Source organism: Hipposideros armiger, unplaced genomic scaffold (genome assembly GCF_001890085.2).
Source record: "Hipposideros armiger isolate ML-2016 unplaced genomic scaffold, ASM189008v1 scaffold_97, whole genome shotgun sequence".
NCBI classification, from domain to species: domain Eukaryota; kingdom Metazoa; phylum Chordata; class Mammalia; order Chiroptera; family Hipposideridae; genus Hipposideros; species Hipposideros armiger.
Genome location: NW_017731447.1, coordinates 1,564,546 through 1,589,876, shown reverse-complemented (window position 1 = coordinate 1,589,876; position 25,331 = coordinate 1,564,546). Strand labels below are relative to the sequence as shown.

General features: G+C 40.1%; 1 long non-coding RNA gene across 1 annotated transcript in view; it reads right to left on the bottom strand.

The window, feature by feature from the left end:
- Positions 1-25,331, bottom strand: part of LOC109384619 (uncharacterized) — a 122,280-nt gene that overhangs the window by 50,052 nt on the left and 46,897 nt on the right. Inside the window, exons 3-4 of the long non-coding RNA XR_002124441.1 lie at positions 22,637-22,773; positions 652-827 (exon numbers count right to left, since the gene is read on the bottom strand). This is a non-coding gene — a long non-coding RNA (uncharacterized LOC109384619). The remainder of the gene's footprint in view (positions 1-651; positions 828-22,636; positions 22,774-25,331) is intronic.

The following is a 25,331-nucleotide window of genomic DNA, read 5'->3' as shown; positions in this document are numbered from 1 at the left end:
GAGGAAAAGAAATGCTTAGCAGATCCTTGCAGACATCCAAATGGAAGCCTATATAAAAGGATGAGTGTGAAGAGTTGGAGGAAAACGTCTAGCAAACCCAGGGTTTGTCTGCTTCGCTGAGAGCCCCTCACTCTTACTCCCAGGTGACCCTACTACCCTCTCCCCAGAGCCAGAGCAGTATGTTTCAGTATGATCTAAGGTAGGCGGAAACCACCACAGCTTTGGGATCAATGTAAATTCAAGCACTGAAAGAAGACACTAAGGATTAATAAACTTCTCCACATCCTGGAAAGCCCACTGATGAGAACTCACTCAGACCCAGGCACAGGAAAAGATGACCTGCTTTTCCAAACAACTTCACAGCTACCTGAAATCACGTCAAGCAGTAACTTCTCTTCTGCTTCCACAAATAAGCCAGCATCAATATATATATATAAACACTCCAACCAGAGAAAAAGTATTAAAAAGATAAAGATGAAGCACCCCACACACACACACATACACATACACACAGGCGTCTTAATCGTGTGTTTTTCTATAATTAAGTGTTAAGCTTTTATTTACGTATTTTAAATAAAATAAAAAAAATGAAAACTGATGTCTCAGTTTGACAGGGGTTGCATCTGAAGATTAACATTTCCAAGTACATACCTCTTAGTTCCTCATCTTTAAATTACTGCATACATAAGTGGTTGCCTAGGAAACCCGCTGACTGGATGAAGAGGCTCAAATGAACTCTCATTTCCAAGCTTACAGGTATGACTCACTCCCTTTGCGCCCACAAGGTAATTCCTCCTGAGTTCTCAGAGGCAGATATTTTCTGCAACCTGGATGACATTAGAAAAGCAGAATGAGCATTGTTATTCATTTTGAATATAGGTTTCTAACAGGAATAAAAGTTAAGGACAAGGCTCTATATTCACATCAAGTTTAGAAGAGCAATACATATTCTCAAATATGCCTATACAATCTATATAGCGTAGCTATGGAGTGTTGATTTTATGGCAATATGTTGACATGACAGCGATTAAATGTTATACTATAAGAGAACAGAGAAGACACTGGAAGCAGTAAGAACATGGAGACACCAAAGGTGAAAGCAATCAGAGGGGTGTGACCCCCAAACCACTGAATACCCACCCCAAGGTCAGGTTCCCTTATGTGTCTTGCGGCCTGGCTACACTTCTGCCCTGAATGACACCATTACGCCATTAAACAATGACCAGAAAACACAGCGCAGATCATCACATGCCAACAGGTGTGCCACCTGGGGCGAGGGAATCTCTCAAGGTTCTGTTGTAGCCACAGCAGGTACACTGAAGGAGGCTGAAGTCGGTTCAGCCTGATGGTTTCTGAGGCCGGGCAGAACCTTATGTAATTACAGCAAATTAGAGCAGGAATAACTGAGAACAGCCTCCAGGCCAAGGCCAAGGTCAGATGATATCACGGGTGTGAAACTTTCTTCTTTTAATGCCTCCCTGGGTTCACCTTCCTTTGCAATGTGACACTGACAGCTCTCCCATCAAAAAGTGAACTCTATTTCTCCACCCTTTTGAATCTGGGCTGGCCGGGGCCTGCTTAGACCAACAGAATGGGGAGAAAGCGGCTTGGAGGAGGTTCTCAGCAAGCCTCAAGGGGCCTTGCAGCACCTGCTCTCTTGAACAGGCTTCTGAGACCTCAGGACAGAAATGGGACCAGCTGGGCAAGGAGGGGGCGGGGCGACTGGGTCCAGGGCTGGGGGCAGAGTCCCCTACTCCCCCCACCCCATCCCACCCTCCAAGGCCTTGACTCCTTTCTCTGAGCTCTTATCTTAGTCTGGCTGCTTCCTCTAACGTCTTTTCATCATCACCTTATCATCATCTCTTCTTTTATTGTGGTAAGAACAATCACCACCTAAATTTAAAAAGTTAAAACCAGCACTTATGGAGGAGCAGCAAGCAGCCTCTGTCCCCCAGCTCTGCTGCTGTCTCAGGGCTGCTCCAGGTGGAAGGGCTGGGGGAGGAGGGGGGATGAGGAAGAGACGGTACTGAACTCAAAGCCCTCACTGCGTTTTTTCCCTGGATCACTCACTAGTCTGCTGACTTCCATTTTGCTGCTCCAGCTTTGCACTGCACCGAATCCACTGCCCATGCTGATGGCTGGGGTTTCAAATTCCCTCGGTGGCTCCCTACTGCCCTCAGGGTAAAAAATTCAAACTCTCCTCAGCCTGGGTCCCAAAGCTCGTCATCAGCAGACCCCTGCAAAACTCCACTGTGACCTTGAACCTGTAAAAGAAAAACTGCCCCAGACCTGGTGTGGAGCAGAGCCAAGCTGCCCACTTGTGTAAGTCAGAATATCCCAGTGGGAAGCAAGTGGCAGAATTCCAGATAAAAGGCTTTTTCTCCCATGTAATTTTCTAATGAACTTTAAGAAGGTTCAGGCATCTTCTGGAAAACTCATGACCATCCACCCAGCTGACGGTCAAGTATCAGGTGGAGACGAAAGATGTTTAATCAGACAGTCTTTTAAATGATGACTTAATCATTCTTTCTTCCTATAACAAGAATAAAGCGACCAGGGGCCTCTTCTCTTGCATCGCAGAATTGTCATACGATGTTAGCACGTGCTCATAACTGAACTGCCTCAGAAGTTTTCTTGAACAAACCCTAACCTCAAGTGCGTCCTGACACCCTGCAGTTTCCAGCATGCTCCTGGGTCTCTAGCTCCCATGGGCTGTTGAGCAGGCAGCACCCTCCCCCAGGAGCTCCCTCAGAACCTGTCATTCCCCCTGGCTCTCTGTCTCCCCCACTTATCACAACCCTCATCGCCTCTAAGCTTACTTGCATCCATCCTCCCAAACCAAGGTCCTATGTCAGTTCCTCCAGGACGATTAGCCTTGAGTGTCTGGCCTGCAGGTCCTCCCAGCTGCTACTCCATCACCACGCTGCAGGCTCTCTCCCTCACTAGACTGGAAGCTTACTGAAGGCAGCGCTGGCCTTTTTAATTCTGTGCTCCCATCTCACCTCAGAGCCTGGCCCCAAAGGAGAGCATAATAAATGTTTTCTGAATGAATGAACGTTAGTCTAGGGTAGGCGTCAACCTTCCAGGCAAAGCCGTTACATCCCCTTGTGCAACTCTACTTTGGGATGCTCTGAGTTTGGATCAAGTCAAAATCAGATGGGATGGCTTGATATGCAGGCTGTGGTTTCTGCATCTGACTGTTAAGAAGAGAGACAAAGCTGAAACAACTTGACTGAAAGACATAATCACTGTGCAGCCTAGAAACCGTCCCTGAGAAACGGTCTAGTTATGAAGACCACCCCCCGCCCCCCAAGACTGAAGTGGCCTGGAATCCACAGGCGGCCCCATAGCACTCTCCTGCAGACCCGGCATGGAGCAGGGACTTCAAGATGGACTCACGTCCACTGAAAAGCACAGACAGGCCGACAGGAGGGGGCTGAAATGTAAAATTTCCAGAAATCTTACAACCAGAGGGAAAATCCAGGGAATCTTCAAGGAGAAGCAACATTCCAGGGGGATAACAATTTTAAAGCACTCTTACAGAGCTGAACCTTCTTGGCATAAGGACATAAAAATGTAGTTTTTCATGAAAATAAAGGCTTGAGGATGAACCAGGAAAATTCAGGAGAAACTGTGTTTTACGGTTTGTTGGCTTTTGGATGGGGGTGGGAGGACTTCTGAGTGTCTTTAGGGTAAGACAGCCGTGGTCCCTGCCATTTTCCCCAATCTGTCATATCTCTACAGAATCCTCGGTGAGAACAACCCCCCACTGGGGCCCGGGCACCATGTGAGGAGACAACAAGGCAGAGGGCACCCAGGGACTTAGCTCTCTGTCTGCCAGTTACCCGTTTTCCTCTCATTTACGAAAACTTCCATTTGCAACTCAATTTTGCAAGCGTGCTTGCAAAGCGGTACAGTGGGTAGATGGCAGGTCCCGTGTACAGCTGGGGTTTCCCCATGATCCTGCGGGAACAGGGGAGCTGAGCAAACAGGAGAGTTGATATAATCTCATCCCTACAGAAGCCACGCTTTCTCTCCCACGCACGCAGGAAAGGACGGGCACGGCACAGGTGGTCCACACAGGTGGTTTCTGACTGACTTTTTCTTAGCATGCTCATTACACATGGCATGTCACAGCTCTTCATCCCGGTATTATTTTCCCCCCAGATGGCTCAACATTTATCATCTCTTTGAAGATCACTTCAAGGCCTGAGAAGTTCACCTGAACAGTAACTCCAGGAAGCACACCTGGCAAGATGTGAGCAGTAAAAATATGGCGGACTCTGAGCACGAAGGACAGAAGAGCCTGCAGCTAACCAGGGGGGGTGCAGTTAGTGCACAGCCAGGCAGGCACGGAGGCCCCCTGCATCTAAAAGCTCTGTGGAGCTTTCTTTACTTACTTCAGGTAAAAAAGCCAGTATATAGCCAAAGCTCTTAAACTTCAGAGGCCTTTCACCTACCTGAGGGCGAATTCATTTTTTGTATTTCATTTTATAATGCTCAGCCTTTTGCATTCATGCACAACCATACTCAGAACAAAAGGAATGAGTAATAGTAAAAGGAACGCTACAATGAACGGCCATCACGCAACTGAGATATACAATGTATGCAGTACCAATACGACGCCACATTCTTCACATATGAAAACTCGAAAGGAGGCTTACTAAATCGAACAAGTGGGAATCCCCCAACATGAATTTAAGAATCTTTTTGGTGATTAAAAGTAGAATTGAGGGGCCAGGGAAAGGATTTCCCCTGTGGTGACTAAAAGCCTCACTCTGTGTTTGAGTTGTCACACCAAGTGACCATGCAGTGAGCCAAAGCCTTCTTACCATGTAGTTTTTGAACTCTTTTCCCTAGTACTAGATTCTAAGATTGACTTAAAGACAAAATAGCACACGTCAAACAATTTCTCAAATAAGCTCACAGCAATAGGAAGGAACGTGAAGTTCAAATGTTCTGAACAAATATTTTGACTGCTCCTGGTTCACCTTAATGAAACATGTGCAACTATGGATGAAACAAACTGTCTGCACATGTGGGTTTGCAAAATTGGTCATTTTCGGCATCACAAAATTGATCACAAGGTGATTCCATGAACAAATCATTATCTGTATATGTCATTTCAAGAGCATGCCCATTACATGCTAAAACAATACAATATTATTCTTCTTACATTCCTATTTAGAAATGGACTTGAAGCGAACATGTAAATAAAGTCATGTGACTTGAGTGCAAAAGTAATCAGACAAAAAAATTAAATTCATTGAGAATTTTGCCCCACAGACACCACAAAAACAACAAGCAATTTGTCATCTATGGTTCAGCTACTTTACAGGCAGCAGAGGTGTGGGGAGGGCTAACCCACCTGTTACGGTGTCAGAATAGATGTCAGAGCATTAAAACTCATAAATCTTTATGGCAATTTTACACGTAAAAAGATTTCTACCCAACTGATTAGAATACATACATTTTGGTATATTTATTAGATAAAACTTCAGTATGGATAAAATATTGTCATGCTAACCTTCTTTCCCCAACAGTGAAAGAAAAACGAGGCTTCCTTATGCTAGAAGGATAAAATACAAGCTGTGAGGCCATATGAGCAGAACAGAGCCAGCCATGTGGTACATGGATGCAGGGTACAGGGTATGAAGACTTTAAAATAAAACCAATAAACCAAACATATGAGGACTAGAAGCAAGATTCAAAACAGCTACTAACTATACTGAGTTCCTCTTAGGCCTAGGCAATTTTTATTTATTCTTAAGGCTTTAAACACGAAACCGACACTGTCAAAGCACAGAAACATTATAGCCATGGTTTAAATACAACAGGGTTCAGATAGGTAAGAACTAACAAAATTATTAAATTTAACTTACACTGTGCTTAGTGATGTACTTCCAAAGAGTAGAGTATGGAAATAGTAGAAGGGGATAAATTGATTGTGGAGAAATCTGGCAATCGCTACCTTGGCCAGGTAATCAAGGTCAACATCATCAGGATAAGTCATGTGGATAGCATATTCCCTTCATACATGCAATAAAGAATGTCCTTTCTCCAACGGTCTTCCTCTCAAAAACCCATAACCCCAGTCTAAAAATCAGAAAAACGTAAGAAAAATCCAAACTGAGGGACATTCGACAAAATTACCTACCCAGCATTACTCAAAACTGACAAGGGCATCAAAAACAAGGCAAGTCTGAAAATCTGGTACAGACCAGAGGACGTTAAGGAGGCATGATGACAAAATGTGATATCCTGGGTGGCCCCTGGAACAGAAAAAGGACATTCGGGAAAAACTAGGGAAATCTGAATGAAGTGTGGATTTTAGTGAATAGCAGTGTACCGGATGTTTGCTCCCTAGTTTCGACAAGTATAACAGAATCATGTCAGAGTCAGCAACTGGGGTAACTGGTGAGAGACATGTGGCAGCTCTCTGAACTACTTCTGCAACTCTTCTTCAGATCTACAATTATTTTCAATAAAGGGCTTATTTAAACTTCAAAACTGAGCCCACAGAACTGATGGATGGGATGTTAGGTGTGTGCTGCAGCACTGGTTATGCCAACAAATGGGTTAGGATCCTGACCATTCTGGGTACTGAACGACAGACACTTCGGTCAATTTAGGAACCTGTCTAAGATGCCAAGAGACCACAGATGGCACGCATAGGACAGAAACAAACATCTCTGAAGTGCCTCGCATCTCCATTTAAGGTGAAAAACAGGCAGTTTTATGCAAGAAAAAAGACAAAGGCTCAATGGGTTGGCCCAGAGCCATCAGTGGTCTGAAAACACATGAGAAACCAGCCTTCAGTTCTTCACTTCGCAAATACCGCAGCCAGAATCCAAGCAGGTGTGAAAAAGTTATGCAGACTTCCCTCATCAACCCAGCAGGCCTTGTGTACTGTTTCTTTACCATAAAAAAAGTAAATCAGAGAAAAAGTCGGGGTACAGATATTACTATCTATTTTCAAGAACCTACTCAGTCAGAAACATGTGGTACCACAACAGCCATGTTTTTTGTAAGGAGGAGGTCAAGACTTCAAGGTGCTGCTCCCTATAGAAAACATCTTGTCTTTACAGAATAAACATGTGGCATGATTCTGTTTGCTGCCATGGGTTTCTTTAATTGCCTTGAATTTTATTCAAAAAGGAAATCTGGGGATTTATCTTCTCTGACCCAAAAGTCCTGGAACTTATAAATCAGATGAACATGCAATACTCATTTAGGCCAGAAAAATTAAAATATAAATGCCTTTACATTGTTTTCAGAAAACTAATACACTGTCAATAAAAATCATAATAGTGTTACAGGGAAAGTAATGAATTATTTAAAGTTCATCCAAAAGGAAAAGGATGCAGCAATAGCCCAGGAAAAATCTGACAAATAGTAACAGTAATGATAATGGTGAATGGGGTCTTATTCTACCAGTTCTAATAATTAAAACCAGGTGGTCTAAAATAGACAGATATACCAGTGTAAAAGAATAACACAGCTAAAATTAAAACAAGTATTAATAAATTGGTTAATCTACTCAAACATTTATTGAACGTCTGCTATGTATGGGCACTGTTGATGGTGCAAACAAAAAAGACAAAGTCAACCAAACCAAAAAGACAACGCATGTAAAAACTGGCCAACTATATGAGAAGAAAATAAGTTATTTTTCTCACATTTTATACCTAAATACAGATACAATTTATATCTTATTTGAAAGCATGTACTACACAAATTTAAGATTAAAAATCATACCCAGTATCTTTCCCAAGTACAATGGAAAAAAACCAGAAATCAATAGCAGAAGGAAAACTGGAAAATCTGCAAGCATGTGGAAATTAACACACTCTTGATCAACCAGTGGGTCACAGAAGAAATCAAAAGGGAAATTAGAAACTACCTTGAGATAAATGAAAACAAAAACAAAACATCCAGAACTTATGGAATGCAACAAAAGCAATACTAAGAGGAAAGTTTATAGTGGTGAATACCTACATTAAAAAAGAAGAAAGGGGCAAGCCGAGTGGCGCGATGGTTAAGAACTGGCTTGGGATGCCAGAGGGCCCCGGTTCGGATCCCACATATGAGGGCCAGTGACACTGCCCTCCACAGCTAAGATGCTGAACAACAGCTCAACCTGGAGCTGGGCTGCCCTGAGTCGCCGGCGATGGCATAGGCTGCAGTCCCTGTTGCAGTGGGTTGCCATGAGCTACCGTATGTAGCCAGCAGCCAGTGTGAGCGGCCAGCAGCCGCAGTGAGTAGCCGTCCAGAAGCCGGCAACTGATCTGCCTTGCCTGGGAAGAGCGCAATGATGGTGCCAACTTGGGCCAGTGAAGCAACGTCCTCCACAACTAGACTGAAGAACAAAAGGACAGCAACTTGTCTATTCCCCTTCCCCCAATTCCCCAGCGCTGTTCCCATCCCCTCAATTCCCCAATAAAAATCTTTAAAAGAAAGATCCCAAATAAGCTAACTTTACAACTCAATGAATAGAAAAAGAACAAACTAAGACCAAAGTTAGCAGAATGAAGAAAATAATAAAGATTAGAGCAGAAATAAATGAAAGAGAGTAAAAAAATAACAAAATTAAGAGTTGGTTTTTGAAAAGATCAACAAAATTGACAAACCTTAACAAAAGACAAAAAAATAGAAAATCAGAAATGAAAGAAGAGACATAACAACTAATGCCACAAGCATAAAAAAGATTATATACCAACAAATTGGATAACCTAGAAGAAATGGGTTAAATCCTAGAAACATACAACCTACCAAGACTAAATCATGAAGAAATATAAAATATGAACAAATCTATAACTAGTAAATAGTCTGAATCAAAAACTTCCCAACAAACAAAGGCCCAGAACCAATAGCTTCACTGGTGAATTCTATCAAATACTTAAAGAAGTAGGAAAGCTACTCTCCTCAAACTGGTACTGGCATAAGGACAGACTGTAGACCAATGAAACTGAATACAGAGTCCAGATAAACTCACACACATAAAGTGATCTTCAATAAGGGCACCAAGAAAACACAAATGGGAAAGGACATTCTTTTCAATAACTGGTGCTGGGAAAACTGGATGCAAAAGAATAAAATTGAGCCCTTGCCTTATATCGTATACAAAAGTAAACTAAAAAATGGGTTAAAGACTAAATCGTAGACCAGAAACCATAAAACTCCTAGAGGAAAACATAAGGAAAAAGTTTCACGACATTGATGTTGCAGCAGAAGCAAAAAATTAGACAAGTAGGACTATATCAAACTAAATCAACAGAGTGAAAAGGAAATCCACAGAATGGGAGTAAATATTTGCAAACCACATATGGATATGTTAATATCCATAATACATGAAGACCCCTACAACTCAACAGCTAGTAAGTAAATAAATTAATGAAATGATTTAAAAATGGGCAAAGGACTTGAATAGACATTTCTCCAAAGACTACAGACAAATGGCCAACAGGTACATGAAAAGATGTTCAATATCATTAATCATCAAGGAAATGCAAATCAAAACCACAATGAGATATCATCTCAACTGTTAGGATGGCCATTATCCAAAATAAATGAATAAATAAATACCAAGCATTGTCAAGGATATGAAGAAATTAGAACACTTGTGCACTGTTGGTGGGAATGTAAAATGGTGCAGCTTCTACAGAAAACAATATTGAGGTTCTTTAAAATATTAGAAATAGAACTACCATGTGATCCAGCAACTCCACTTCCGGGTATTTATCCAAAACAACTGAAACCAGGATCTGAAAGGAATATTTGCATTCCCATGTTCACTGCAGCATTATTCACATTCAACAAGAGGTGGAAACAACCTACAGGTCTATTCATGGATGGATGGATGAAGAAAATGTGGTATATACATACAATGGAGTATTAATCAACTTTTTTAAAAGAAGGAAACCCTGTCATATGTGACAACATGAATGGACCTTGAGGACATTATGCTAAGTGAAATAAGCTAATCACAGAAGGTCAAATACTGTATGATTACCATTTATATGGGGTATCTGAAGTAGTCAAACTCATAGAAGCTCAAAGTAGAATGATGGTTGTCGGGAAATGAGGAGTTGCTGTTCAGTGCGTTTCAAGTTTCAGTCATGCAAAATGAAAAAGTTCTAGAGATCTGCTACCCAACCTTGTGCTTGCAGTGAACAAGAACGTACTGTATACTTAGAAATTTGTTAGGAGGATAAAAAAATGTACCACCATTCTATTTATACTTAGTAATACGTCTGTGCTTAGTAAAAGTGTAAAAACATGTATGAGAATGATAAACACCAATTCAGTATAGTTACATCTGTAAGGTACTAAGGGGGAATAGGCTTGTGGGAGAATGAATACACATAATATTTTAATAACTACATAACATTTTTTAAAAAAGATTTTATTGGGGAATTGGGGGAGGGGAACAGCGTTGGGGAATCAGGGAAGGGGAACAGACAAGTTGCTGTCCTTTTGTTCTTCAGTCTAGTTGTGGAGGACGTCGCTTCACTGGCCCATGTTGGTATTATCATTGCGCTCTTCCTGGGTGAGGCAGTCACTCGCCGGCCATTGGACAGCTGCTCACGGCAGTTCATGGCAACTCACAGCAGCCCAGCTCCAGGTCGAGCTGTTGTTCACTATCTTAGCTGTAGAGTGTGCGGCGTCACTGGCCCTCACATGTAGGATCTGAACTGGGGCCCTGCTCTGCACTGAGCTGGCGTCCCAAGCCAGCTCTTAACCAACGCGCCACTCAGCCGGACCTAACTACATAACATTTTAATTCCATAATATTCCTTATGCTCTCTTCATATGCTTGAAATAGTCTGTAATTTTTTAAAGTAACTTTAAAGAAAAGGGACGGCTTGCCCCTGTATCAACTATTCTGTATTTTCTTCTTACCACAATAAAGAAGATGGATGATAATCATGTGGGCAACAGATTATCAAGGAGGTTCCCACATTTTTGGAACAAGAACAAATTTCTTGGTGGAAGAAAAGTAAACAGGGCTACAGAATTCTTTTCTCTTTTATAGTCTTTCTTTTTTTAATGTTGCAATCTCAAAAGTATTCATAAGTCTGTAATTCCTTACGATGTACTGGCAATGGTCATTTTTAATTGGCTGCTACACAGATAAAAATCATGCATAATTTCTATAGTAATTCCACGTCTCTTCCGCTTGCTCAAGAAATTACCAGATTTCAAATGAGTGAGAGTGAAATGGAAGGAATAACTCTGCGTTTGTCGAGTTTCAAACGTGGTGGGCACCATAATTTGAACCAAGGCAGTCTGACTGTGCACCAGGAACAGCCTCAGAAACTTTCTAAAAGTAGGAATCAGAGTAAAAGGAGATGCCTAGGATTCTTTCTACATCCCAACATTTTCCAATACAAAAGATGCTAAAGTATAATTATAGGTACGTAAAACACAACGTGTTAGAAAAATAAGATGACTTGAACAATTTAAACCTAAAAGCACATTGACATGAAACATTCACATACCTGAGATAAAACTATTTCTCTAAACTTATTAGAATAATTCCACAACTGCCAACTTTACTCTGTTTAGCTCTGATCTTGGTTTCAAATTTCAAAATTTCACTATATATTAAAGTTAGTTCCACGTCCCTAGGGTTGGTCCACAGAAACAATGTATTTCCTTGTTCACAACCAACTTTCTGAGCTATATATGACGGCAAAACAGCTCATATAAAAATTCAGCAACTCAAAAGATGAGGAAAAAGTGGGGCGTGGGGGGGGGCAGGATAAAAAAATCTAAGATTTTCTAACTTATTGATTTAGGGCAAATAGATATTGTACATATCCAAGGCACTGAGCATAAATAATCCAACTTATCTTTAACCAGTATTAATTATCCAGGACTAATACTGTGAAACTAAACTTTCGGTTCCATATTTGTTTGATACAAAATATTTATAGACACAGTTGCAGAGTAGGAGGAAAACAAAACAAATAAATCAAAATTGTCAGATATGGACAAAAAACAAAAAGGGCTGTTTACCTAGAGTAAAACCTATGATCTATGTTGGCAAAAGCTTTCCTATTTTAGAGGAATTTTATTCACAATCTCTTCCTTTTCATCACTATATGCTCTGAGTACTTCTTCCCCTGACACAGTCAACAAATCTGTTTCTTTCACATTTCCCCAGCAATCCACTGAATCCTAACTTGTCGGCCACATTTTAGAAACTCAGACCTCAGCTCTGGTTAGCGACAACATCTCCCTCTTGTGGTACAGAAGGAAACTGTTTACACTGGCACTTCAGCCCAACATTTCTGAGTTTCACAGCCCTGGAGCAGGTACTTTGTCTTCCCTTTATAGACAAGGGAAGAGCCTAACCAAGGTCAAGCAACTTAAGTCCTCAAGGTGACTCAACCAAGAGTACATGTAAAGCAGGATCTGGTCACATGTTACTAAAAGACAAGTCTGAAGCAATAGGTAGAACCTATTTTTAACTCCTCCTGTTTTGATATAGTTTCAAATCAACTCTTCAGATAGTATTTTCAGCTTAATATAATATATTCACGATCATTAACACAACAGGGACGTGAACAATGGGCAAACGTTTTCATGAAAAAGAGGAGTTATTTTCCAAATTATTTTTCAATATTCTCAAAAAGTACAAAAATAGGGTTATTATTTTGTGTATCATGGATCTACCTGTCACCAAAAGTACTTCTCTTTCAAAAGAAGGACATGGCAGAAATAATCAGAATTTCCAAAATAATCAACTGTCATCCTCATTTATCCCCCGTGCTTCTTTTGTCTTCCAAGTACCTGACAAATATGAGGGTCCCTTAAATCTGTGTTGAATAAAGAATTTATTTTGGGAAGAGAGAAAAGGAGAAAAAGTAGAATTTGGTTAAGTAGTCGGTACCTTATTTGGGAAAATGGCTTAATGAATTTCAGTCAAAGAATTGGTTGTTTCCAAAATAAAAATTACTCTTTTTCCTTTTTTCACGGACTTGGGCAGAATCATGAGCAAAATGTTCTAGCAAGATGCTGATTTTTTCATGAAAATCAGGTAGTTTTTCTACCTGAAAGATACCCCCTTTTACCTAAGTAAGTAAAATTCCATTTTACATATGAGGACATGCAGGAGCAAAGGCATGAAGTCAGTAACCCTAGACACCCAGATTCCTAGTCTGGGGCAGGACACAGCCGGACTCAGCCCGAAAGTGCTCAGAAGGGTTTCCTTCTCTCGGTCGGGCTCTGTGTCTTGTCCCCAGACGGGATCTCATGCCCAGATTACCTGACATCTCCACATAGTTGGGGTTGGGGACAGGTGCGTGGATGCCCTAGGCCTAGAAGGGTGTGCCTTTCTAGATCTGAAAAAAATACCAAGGTGTGAAGCCGCTATCTATTTCCTTCCTGAAGAACTGAAGGGTGGGGGGCAACCTCCCACCACACATTTGAACTACTTGACACAAACAGAACATTAATCTAAGAAACTACCATTTCTTTCCATAGGGGGTGTTAATAGTTATTAGACAGAAACTGAAGCATTTAAACCAGTGCTCACGTGCAAGGAAACGACAGCTGTTACTGGTCACGGAATTCTGGGAAAGAAAACTAATAAAAGATTCCGTTTTACAACTAGAATCCATCAGGCATTTGACATAGGACATTAATTCAACAGGTCTCACCAAAGTGTCCCAAAGCAATATATTACCATGAAATCAGCCAGATAGCCCCATTTCTTGAAGGGTCATCTTAAAGTGAATTTAGAATTTTGAGTGGCTACCTGTTTTTTTAACAGCTTTATTGAGGTATAATTTACATGCCATGAAAGTCATCTATTTAAGTGTACATGTACGTGAGTTTTAGTCATTTCTATAACTGCACAGCTATTACCAAGGAAACCTCCATCGCCCCAAGAGTTCCCTTGTACCTGCTTACAGACAATCTCTGCTCTTACCTCTGGCCAAGGCAAACACCGATCTGATATATGGCTTTGCCTTTTCTATAAATTTCATATAAAGAGGATCCTACAACATGTAGTCCTTTGTGTCTGGCTTCTTTCACTTGGCATGTTTTTGAGATTCATCCATGTTGTCATATGGATCAGTCGCATGAACCAGGACTTCATTCTTTTTCATGGCCGAATAATTTCCATTGTATGGTCACATTTTGTTTTATTCATTCACCAGTTGATGTGAATATTTGTTTGGTTTTTGAATGGGCACAATTTTTTTTAAATAACCTTATTAAGGTGTAATTACTCCACAACAAATTGCACATGTTTCAAGGGTACAATTTGACATATGTATACACCCATGAACCTACCATGCACAACCAAGAAAATGAATATATACATCCCCCTCAACGTTTAATTGTGTCCCTCTCTTTGGGATCCTTTTCTTTCTCCTCTTCCCAAGCCATCCTCAGGTGACCACTGATCTGCTCCTTGTCCCTATAGATTAGTTTGCATTTTCTAGAATTTGACCTAAATGGAATCAGACAACACAGTACTTGGTGGGGTCTGGCTTTTCATGCAGCATAATTATTTTGAGATTCATCCACGTTGTTGTATATATGGCTACTCCATTCCTTTTCATTGCCGAGTAGCATTCCATTGTTACGGATATGCCACAATTTGCTTATCCATTCATTTCAGGGTGGATGCTTACATTATTCCCAGTTTCTGGCACTCACAAATGAAGCTGATATGAACATTGTATACACGTCTTTGTCTGGACATATCCTGTTATTTTTCCTTGCAGCATACCTAGGAATGGAATTGCTGAGGATTTGTTAAATGTGTGTTGAATTTTTAAAACTGCCGAACTGTTTTCTAGCATGGAAATGCTAGCAAGACATCGTTATAATTCCCACCAGCAATGTGTGAGGATTCTGGTGGTTTCCACATCCTTGCCAATAAACACATGATTTGTCAGTTTTTCATTTTAGCCATTAGAGAGGGTGTAGAACAATATCTTATTATGGCTTTAATTTGCATTTCCCTAATGACTAATGATGCTGGAACTCTTTTCATGTGTTTATTTGCCATTCATATCTCTCCTTTGGTGAAATGTCTATCCAAATCTTTTGCACATATTTAAATCAGGTTGCAGTCGTATGACTGAGTTTTAAGAGTCCTTTAAATTTTTTCTAGATACAAATCCTGTAGCAGACATATATTTTATAAATATTTTTCTCCTCGTTTGTGGCTTGAATTTTCATTTTCTTAATGGTGGTGTCTTCTGGAAAACCAACTTTAATTTTGATGAAGTCCAATTCATCCTTTTTTCTTGGATACGTCATGCTTTTTATATCCGATTTACTAAATCTTTATCAAGCTCAAGACACAAAGGCTTCCTGCTTTTTTTACATTTTGGTCTCCTATCCACTTTAAGTTTATTTTGGGGTGTGTTGTAAGGTAAAAGCCGAGGTACATTTTATTTTACATGGATATCCCATTGTTGCCATGCTGGTTTTTTTAAAAGGTTTTACTGGGGACTTGGAGGAGGGGAACAGCATTGGGGAGTTGGGGGAAGGAGAACAGACAAGTTGCTGTCCTTTTGTTCTTCAGTCTAATTGTGGAGGGCGTCGTTTCACTGGCCCATGTTGGTATTATCATTGCGCTCTTCCCGGGTGAGGCAGTCACTCGCTGGCCTCTGGATGGCCGCTCACGGTGGCTCACGCCAGCTGCCGGCCACTCATGGTAGCTTACAGCAGCCCATGGCAGCCCCACTGCAGCCTACGCCGTCACCAGCCACTCACGGCAGCCCAGCTCCAGGTTGAGCTGTTGTCCAGCATCTTAGCTGTAGAGGGTGCAGCGTCACTGGCCCTCATGTGGGATCCGAACTGGGGCCCTGCTGCTCAGCGCTAGTGTCCCAAGCCAACTCTTAACCAACGTGCCACTCGGTCAGCCTGCCATGCTGTTTTTTTTAAGACTGTGCTATCCCTATTGAATTACCTTAGCACCGTTGTTGAAAAGCAACTGACCACATGTGTATCTATTTCTGGATATTCTATTCCACTGATCTAGATGTCTAACTGTATGCAAAAAAAAACACTGTTTTTATTACTGAAGCTTTATGGTAAGTTTTGAAATCTAGTATAAGTCCTCCAACTTTATTCTTCTTTTTTAAAGTTACTGTGACTATTTTAGATTCTCTCCCATTTCCATATAAATGTTAGCATCTGTGTGCCAATCTCTATAAATATTCTTCTACAAAAATTCTTTCTGAGATTTTTGACAATGACTGTTGAATCTATAGATCAATTTGGGGAAAGCGGCTGCATTAACAGTATTGAGTCTTCCAACCTATAAACATGGTATATATTCCCACTTATTCAGGTATACTTTATTTCACTCAGCAAAACGTTGTAGTTTTCAGTGTACAGGACTTAATATTTCTCTTATTAAGTTTATTCATATGTATTTTGGTCTCTCTGATGCCATTATAAATGAATTTGTCTGTTCTTGACAATTCATATCAATGGAATCAGATAATACGTGGCCTTTGATGATTGTCTTCCTTCACTTAACATAATGTTTTCAAAGCCCAACCATGTCGTAGCATGTACCAGTACTTCATTCCTTTTTATTGCCAATTAGTATTCCATTAGATGGATATACATTTTATTCAAGTACTCATCAGCTGATACATCTCAGGATTCTAAGGGTTGATGGTTCTAGTAACTTGCTTGAACTTAAACTGTAGAAACTGTCTCCCATGAAGTGCAGCCCTTGATGTCTTTGCTTAGCTTTTAAAAATCGCATTTCTATTTTCTGGCTCAGTTCCTTAGAAGCTACCTCTGTGTCTGCCTAGGCTAGTGGTCAGCCAGCAATTTGGGCAGAGATTGAGTCCAACCATGTTGTACCTGTAAGGCTCCCCCCTTCCGCGGACAGAGTCGTGTGTGGCTCAAGGAGCATTCGAAGTTGTGCCCAAGCTCTCGAGGGGTCTCCCGTGGCTTTCACTTTTTGTGGGGCTCTCTTGAGTATCTATCCCCTGGATATGCAAAGTTTAGCAGTCACCACACATGTGTGGAGAGCCATTCGCAGACCTCCTACAGTGCTCTCATTTCCAGGATGTCCCTATTAAATTTCTGGCTAGTGGCCCCAAATCAGGACTGCACACTCGAGGTAGCAAAGCTGTAGGTTTTCCCCACCCGTTAGGAACTGAGTAGTGCATGCCACTTTTAGCCAGCAAAGCTGTGGGGTTTTTACCCCAAACCCCAGCCTCCGCTACAAACTGAGTCTCTCACTTCCGGTAAAAACTATAAGCTGATAAAACTGCAGTTCTTACCAACTGAGATGGGCAGAGGGAACACAAGAGGCCCCAAACTCCTACTCTTCTTACCCAAAGCCCCAGCATACTTATTGTTTGCCTTTTTGGTCAATTTCCGGTGCCCAGAACTGATTGTTTTTGTGCATCTTATCCAGTTTTATATTTCCTTTACTGAGAAAGAGAATCACTTGTCATCTTGACATCACCATTAATGGGAGTGACCTTGGCTACCCATTTTGAATTTCTTAATTTCCCATAACACAATCTCTTACAAAAATAAAGGATGACGATAATCCCACTTCAAGTATCAAAAATAGAAATGCTCTCAAGTCTGACATAAAATTTATCATCATAGCTTGAATATTTTCCATTAAGACAGTGGCTCTTCCACATAGTTTCAGCAAACTAACATTCTATTCAAGTACCAAATTAGTCAGATATTTAGTAATTTCAAGGTTCCTAAGGGATAAGCTGATTGATTGTTTGGATCTCAGCCATGGCTCTTGGCCACAAAACTCTATAATGGTCCAAATATGATAGACTCTGGTGTTATTAACAAAGCTTGACATAGGCAATAGGCAGATTCTTGAAGATTCTATTAGGATCATTATGTATTATAATTATTCTCAACCAAGATTTTGTCACATTCCGTTTTTTCTCCAGTTAATACAAATACTGCCACAAAATTCTTAAGCCTAACTTGCTTTTAACACTATTACTTAATATTTATAGAATGCTTTATAGTTCACAAAGCTCTTTCACCTACTATCCCATTTGATCTTCATAAAAACCTCATGTAGTAAGTGGAACAAATACAATCCTCATTTTAGACCTGTTGGAGCTGAAATACAGAGAGATTAAGCATTCCACATAGCTAGTAAATCAGATCTCAGATTCAGTTATTCTGGTAATGTTTTGTCTTGTGACTCTGGGCATGTCTCTGCCTCAGTTTCTTCCAATGCTTTGGCCACTTCCTTTACCGTAAAAAAAAAGAAATTTACCCCAAACACTAGCTTTCTCAACACTTTCAGTTGAGGAGAACTAAGTAGTTTAACATTGGTTTCCTTAAAATTTTTGGGTATCAGAATGTGACTACCCACCCTGAACGTGAAGAAACGAAGCTGAGTTTCATAGAAATTGCAAAAGCAACCTTTAACATTATCAACGCCAACGCCTACACACACATGCACACGCACTTTACTAAACACAAGCCTATGAAGTCCTCCTCCAAGGGAAACACGAACCCTCCTCACATAGACACACTAAGGCAGTGGTCTTCAGTGTGATAAATCCGGTGGGTCATTGCAGAAGAATATCCTGAAATGCTCTAACACACGCATTATGAGAAACACGGCAATTTCTCTCATCTGAAAAAACTAAAACCAAAAGTTTCTCTGACTCCTCTTGATGCCACAGGTTCCTGAAAAGAGGGTCTGTGTGTTCACCCTCTTCGATTCGTTTCCTCCCATTCTCCCTTGAACCAATTCCACTCGGACGTTTGTCTCCACCGCTGCACTGAAGTACTCTTGTCAAGGTCACTAATATTCATGAAACCCCCACATCGCTAAATCTAATCAAGTTTCAGCTGACAGCTCACCTAACCCACCAGCAGCATTTGAGGCTGGTCACTCCTGCCTCCCCGAAACACTTTGTTTCCTTGGGAACTAGAATATCCCAACTCCCACCTGGGTCTGTTCCTCAGTCTCCCTTGTTGACTGCAGCTCATTTCCCAATCTCTAAATGCTGCAGTGGCCCCTGGCCCTCCTTTTTTCTAGATCTACTCTTGCTCCCTTGGTGGTCTCAACCCTTCTCGGGGCTTTAAAATAACGGCTAAATGCTAATGATGTTGCCTCTTCCACTGGACCTCTCTCTCACTGAACTCCAGACTTTCCCACCTTGACTTTGCCACTTAGATGTCTGAAGAGGCATCTCAAACTTAATGTGTCCAGAACTGAGCTCCTGATGCTGCCCCAAAACTATTCCTCCCACCATCGTCCTTGATGCAACAAAAAGGCTGTTTCTTTGGCTGTTCCGGCCAAACACGGAGTCACCGTTGATACAGCTCTCTCTCTCTCTCTCTCTCTCTCTCTCATTCCATATTCAATTTCACAACAACTAGTATTCTGTACCTAGACTTCCATCGCTTCCCTTGCTTATCATGTCTCAGGCACCAACATCTTTCAGCTGGGTCACTACAGTTGCCTTGAATTGGGCCTCTCTGCTTCACCCTTGCAATGCTCCCACACTCACCCCCAGGCTATCCTAATCACAGCAGCCTCAATAGAAAAACCATCTTACTGCTCTTCTCAAACCTCACCAATTCCTTTTCATCTTGCTTAAAGCCAAAATCCTTACAAAAACCACTGCTCATATGATGCGATCATTCATTGCCTTTCATCTCATCTCCTTCTCTCCCTGTCACTCACTCCATTCCAACCAATCACCGAGCCTCCTCCTGTTCAACGAGAAAGGCACAGGAGTGCCTTAAGGCCTTTGTGTTTACTATTCCCTCTGCCTAGAACACCCTCCCCTCAAATACCTTCTCTCACCTTCGTGTCTTTGCTCAAATACCACCTTTTCAGTGAGGCCTTCCGAGACCACCACCCTATTTATAACTGAATCCCTCCCTTACATGTTCTCCAAAGCACTTGTTGCCTTCTGATAAATTATATATTTTATTTATTTGTTTTTAGTCTGTGTCTTTCCGACAGAATGTCAACTCCATTAAAGCAGGGAGTTTGTTTATTTTGTACACTATCGTATCACCAGTGCCTAGAATACTGTCTGGCAAATGGTAGGTACTCAGTAGATATTTGATGAAACAAAGAACATCTTCTTAAAACAATATGGATTTATATTAATTGATCCACACACACACCCGGAAGTTTAAGGCCTACAGAACGCTAAGTAACGGATGACTAAGAATGTTGACTGTAGATGATGACACAGACCCATTCCGTACATTAGAAACATAATGTAAGCCACAAGTCATTTCAAATTTTCTAAAAGTCACATTAAAAAGTTAAAAAAGTGAAATCAATTTTAACAGTGTTTTATTTAACCCAACTTATCCAAAATAATATCATTTCAAGATGTGATTCCTACAAAAATTATGAAAATATTTTGGTCTTTTTTTTCATACTAAGTTTTGGAAACGAGGTATGTGTTTTATGTACGGCACATCTCAATTGAGACTAGTCACATATCAAATGTCAATAGCTACATGTGACCAGTGACTGCCACATAGGACAACACAGATATAGACCCAAATTAAATAACCCCATTGTAGTGGGGGAATATCTTGTATATTTATTAATTGTTTTTAAACCCAGCATTCCAAAACAAGGCCCTGGTAAAATCTCATGGTTTCTTAAGTTTTGCCCAAACAGTTTCAATGGATATAGCAAAAGTAATAATGACTTCCATTGTAAGAAACAATTTATATCAAGATAACTGGCTCAATTCTTTTAAATTTCATTCAGATGTTTTTTGGGTTTTTTTTGATATTCAATGTTATTTTATATTAGTTTCAGGTGTATAGCACAGCGGTTAGGCATTTATATAATTTACAAAGTGATCCCCCCCCCAATAAGCCTAGTACCCACCTGGTACCATACACAGTTATTACAATATTATTGACTATATTTGCTATGCTGTACTTTACATCCCTGTGACTATTTTATCACTACCAATTTGTACTTCTTAATCACTTCCCCTTTTTCACCCAGCCCCCCAAATCCATTCTCATCTGGCAATCATCAGTTTGTTCTCCTTATCTATGAGTCTATTTTGTTTGTTCATTTTGTTCTTTAGATTCCACATATAAGTGAAAAAAATGAAACTAGATCACCTTCTTACACCATACACAAGATTAAACTCAAAATGGATTAAAGACTTAAATGTAGGACTCTAAACCATAAAACTCCTAGAAGAAAACACAGCTCTCTGACATTGCTCTTAGTAAATTTTTTCTGATATATCTCCTTGGGCAAAGGAAACAAAACACAAAATAGGGCTATATCAAACTAAAAAGTTTTTACAGAGCAAAGGAAACCATCAACAAAATGAAAAGACAACCTACCAACTGGGAGAAGATATTCAACAATGATACATCTGATAAGGGATTAATATCCAAAATTTATAAAGAACTCAACATCAAAAAAACAAATGATCCAATTAAATAGACATTTAATAGACATTTCACCAAACAGGACATACAGATGGCCAACAGATATTATGAAAAGATGTTCAACGTTGCTAATAATCAGAGAAATGAAAATTAAAACCACAATGAGATATCACCTCACATTTGTCAGAATGGCTACCATCAATAAATCAACAAACAACTGTTGGCAAGGATGTGGAGGAAAAAGGAACCCCCATGACTGTTGGTGGGATTGCAAATTGGTGCAGCCACTATGAAAAACAATATGGAGGTTCCTCAAAAAATTAGATAGTACTACCTTAGGACCCATCAATTCCACTTCTGGGTATTTATCAGAAGAAATCCAAAACACTAATTCGAAAAGGTATCTGCAACCCTATGTTTACTGCAGCATTATTCACAACAGCTACGATATGAAAGCAACCTAAATGCCCATCGATAGACAATTAGATAAAAAAGATGTGATATATATACACAATGGACTATATTACTTGGCATAAAAAAATCTTACCATTTGCAACAACATGTATGGACCTAGAGTGTATTATGCTAAGTGACATAAGCCAGACAGAGAAAGACAAATACCATTCAGATGTTCGAATTAGAAAGAATAAATGCCCTTCTTCCCTAGTCTGTTGATTAAGAAACAAAGTTAAATCCAAAGAGATTTTGTGTTCTTATCTATATTAGCAGGGGGAAAGAAAATCATTATTTCCAAATAGAAAGAACTATTAAGATTTTATTTCCACTAAAAAAAAAAACCCAGTATTTATTTCAAGTTAACCAAAATACATTCTGTGTTAAAAGACAATTATTTGTATAGATACAGTTGCATTTTAAAAACTCAGAACAGCTGCTTTACCAGTAATTTTGCATTTCATTATATAAAACTGAGATAGAACACTATGGAGAATGCTTCAAATTTCTTCACATATGCATTTGAATCCTCACTATGTTTCTTAATAGCTAAAGTATTATGCATGGAAATGTTTTCATTAACTTTTTTTTTCCATCAACAAGGGATTAATTTCTTCCGGAATCCCATTATTTATAAATATTCACTTATTGGAATTATAATAATTGCCATCATTATTCAACAACAAAATTTTAAAAACCCAATTAAAACGCATAGTATTTTAAAAACTTTAAACTTTAAAACTGGGATTTTTTTTTTTTAAGCAGTAAAACAAAACATACAGCAGCATCTACTTACACTCAGCTGTTATAGGGTGTTTATCGTCTGTCACCTCCCATAAACTGGCAGGTTTGAGCTTAGATCAGCATGGCAGAGACACTCCAGATGATAAAATATCCCCACGATTCTGACTCTGGAAAGCACTAATAAAATGCCTGTGTGAGAAAGAAAACTGGAATTACAACCAGGATAGAACACTCATGAGTGGACTATCTAGATAGGGAATAACTTGTTTCTTCTTTTTTTTCTGTTTTGTTTTGTTTTTAAGTGAGGGCTCAGAACAAGTTAATTCATGGCCTGGAGTTGTGGGTGAACTGATAAAGGAATACTTGGTATTATAACTGCCCTTTTGTTTTCAGAAGTCTCTTTGGGGAAAAGCCCAAATCAGCGCAATAATATATGCGCCCTGTACTGTTAACTTGATCCCTTTTTACCAGTCTGATCTCTATGGCTAAGAGATCTATGGTTAGAGAGCTGCTATTTCTAACCATATAATTTATCATACAAACTAAGACACCTTTGAAAGTGAAAAGGGGATCTTTTGAAATATTTATTTATTAACCAATAAACTGTTTTAGAATCCTGGTTTTACTCTAAAAAATAAAAATAATGTACATATACTACAATAAGGCAAACATTCTAATGTTTCTTTATATGATATGAACGCTTAAAATATCATAAACAGGTAAATGATTCTTGGTTCATATTCGTGTACTTTCATGTTTTCTTATTAGGTTCTGTCTCTAATATCGTGTCACTGGTATTTTTTTCTGGAAAACAAAGTTGATACGGTCTTATCGTTTATAATTTTTCACAAAGTTGCCACAATCTTTTTCAAAGTTTCATTTTATGTTCAATATTCTGAAATCACTGATACTTTCTTCTGACTCTTCTATACTGATATTATTTTTAACAAGAAAATGCTCTTTTCACAGCTGTTGAGAAACCTGGCAAACACAGCAAATTCTGCTAAATACAGGATACTCTCAATTCCATCTTTTTCATAGCAAAATTGTAAATATTTCAGTCTAAATATTTTTACATACTATCTTTTTGCCTAAATTGGTATTCTTTTCCACTGATGCTCCGTCCAATCCATTCACCATGACACACTGCAGCATAGATTAATTTTTCCCCAATACTAATCTCATCATGTCACCTCCCACATTAAAACTTTTCAATGGCTTCCCATTGCTCCGAGGATATAATCCAGAATCTTAGCATGGCCTCCCAAGCTCAGCATGACATGGTCCGTTCCTAACTCTCAGGTCACACTGGCCACCTCTCCAATCCTCAAAAGCACCAGGTCTCCCTCCCCCACTCCAGGGCCTCTGCATACTCTGCTCCCTCTGCTTGGAACGCTCTTCCTCTCCGTCATGGCCACCTTTCTTTCACAGCTGAGAGGTCTTGTAATGCCCCAGTCTAAATAACACCACGGTATTCTCTCTCTCTCTCAAAAGTAGTCTGTGCTCTTCCTACAAAGCGTTAATCAGAATCTGTATTTACTTATTTGTTTGTTTTTAGAAAGCCTATTTCCACCAGACAATAGAAGCTTTATGAGTGTTGCGATCACTGCTGTTTGATAGACCCTTTAATCATCATTCTTTACCCAGCACCCTAGTTCAGTCCTTGGCACCTTGTGAACCTTCCATCAATGTTTGGTAAATGAATGAAAGACTGAGAAGAAGAGCATAAGGAAACAAAGGGCATACTTTTTCCAGAGAGAGAGAGAGAGAGAGAGAAAGAAAGAGAGAGAGAGGAAATTTCTCTTGGCGCCACATTCCCATGAATAAACTCCCCATTTGTCTAATCTGGTTTTTTAGGCATACTGAAAAGAGCTACGTCTGCTGTCTCCAATTCTTTCTTCCCATTCACACTTGAACCCACTGCAATTAGGCATTTGTCCCAACTGCTCCCCTGAAACCATTACTGTTAAAGCCACCAGTGACTTCCACCTTCAACTATCCAATAGCCCGCTGAGGAAGGCACTTCAAACGATTTATCTCATCCACAACCACCCTATGAGGCAGGTTCCATTGTTATCTCTGGAGAGAGGTTAACTAAATTCATTCAAGGCCACTTAGGTTAAAAAAAAAAAAACAGCATCTGAGACAATTTTTACTAAATCTGATAGTTTTTGTCTTACTGGATTTGTCAGCGGTATTTGACAGCGCTGGTTTCTCCCCCCTTTCTATAAACACTTTCTTTGCTTGGTTTCCAGGATACCACACTCTCCTCCTACTTGACTGGTTATTCCTTCATAGACTTCTCCTCATGATCCCAACCTCTTAATTCTAGAGTGTCACAGGGTCTCAGTTCTCAAACTTCTTTTCAATCTATCCTCCTGTCCCTTGGCCATCTCAATAGATCTCATCGCTTTCGATACCAGCCATAAGAGAGTCTGCACCTCTTCCCTGAATTCAAGGCTCATATTTTCAGCTGCCTACTTGACAGCATCCCTTAAATGTCTAACAGACATTTCACACTTACCCTCCCCCGCGCCAAACTCCTGATATTTCCCCTCTAAGACTGATTGCTCCTACAGGCTCCCCCATCTCAGTAAATGATAGTTCAATCCTCCAAGTCATCTCTGACTTTTCATTTTCCCCTCACATCCCATCTCCAATCCATCAGCAAACCCTGTTGGCTCTGTCTTAAAAATACATCTAGGGCCGGCCGAGTGGCGCGATGGTTAAGAGCTCGCTTGGGATGC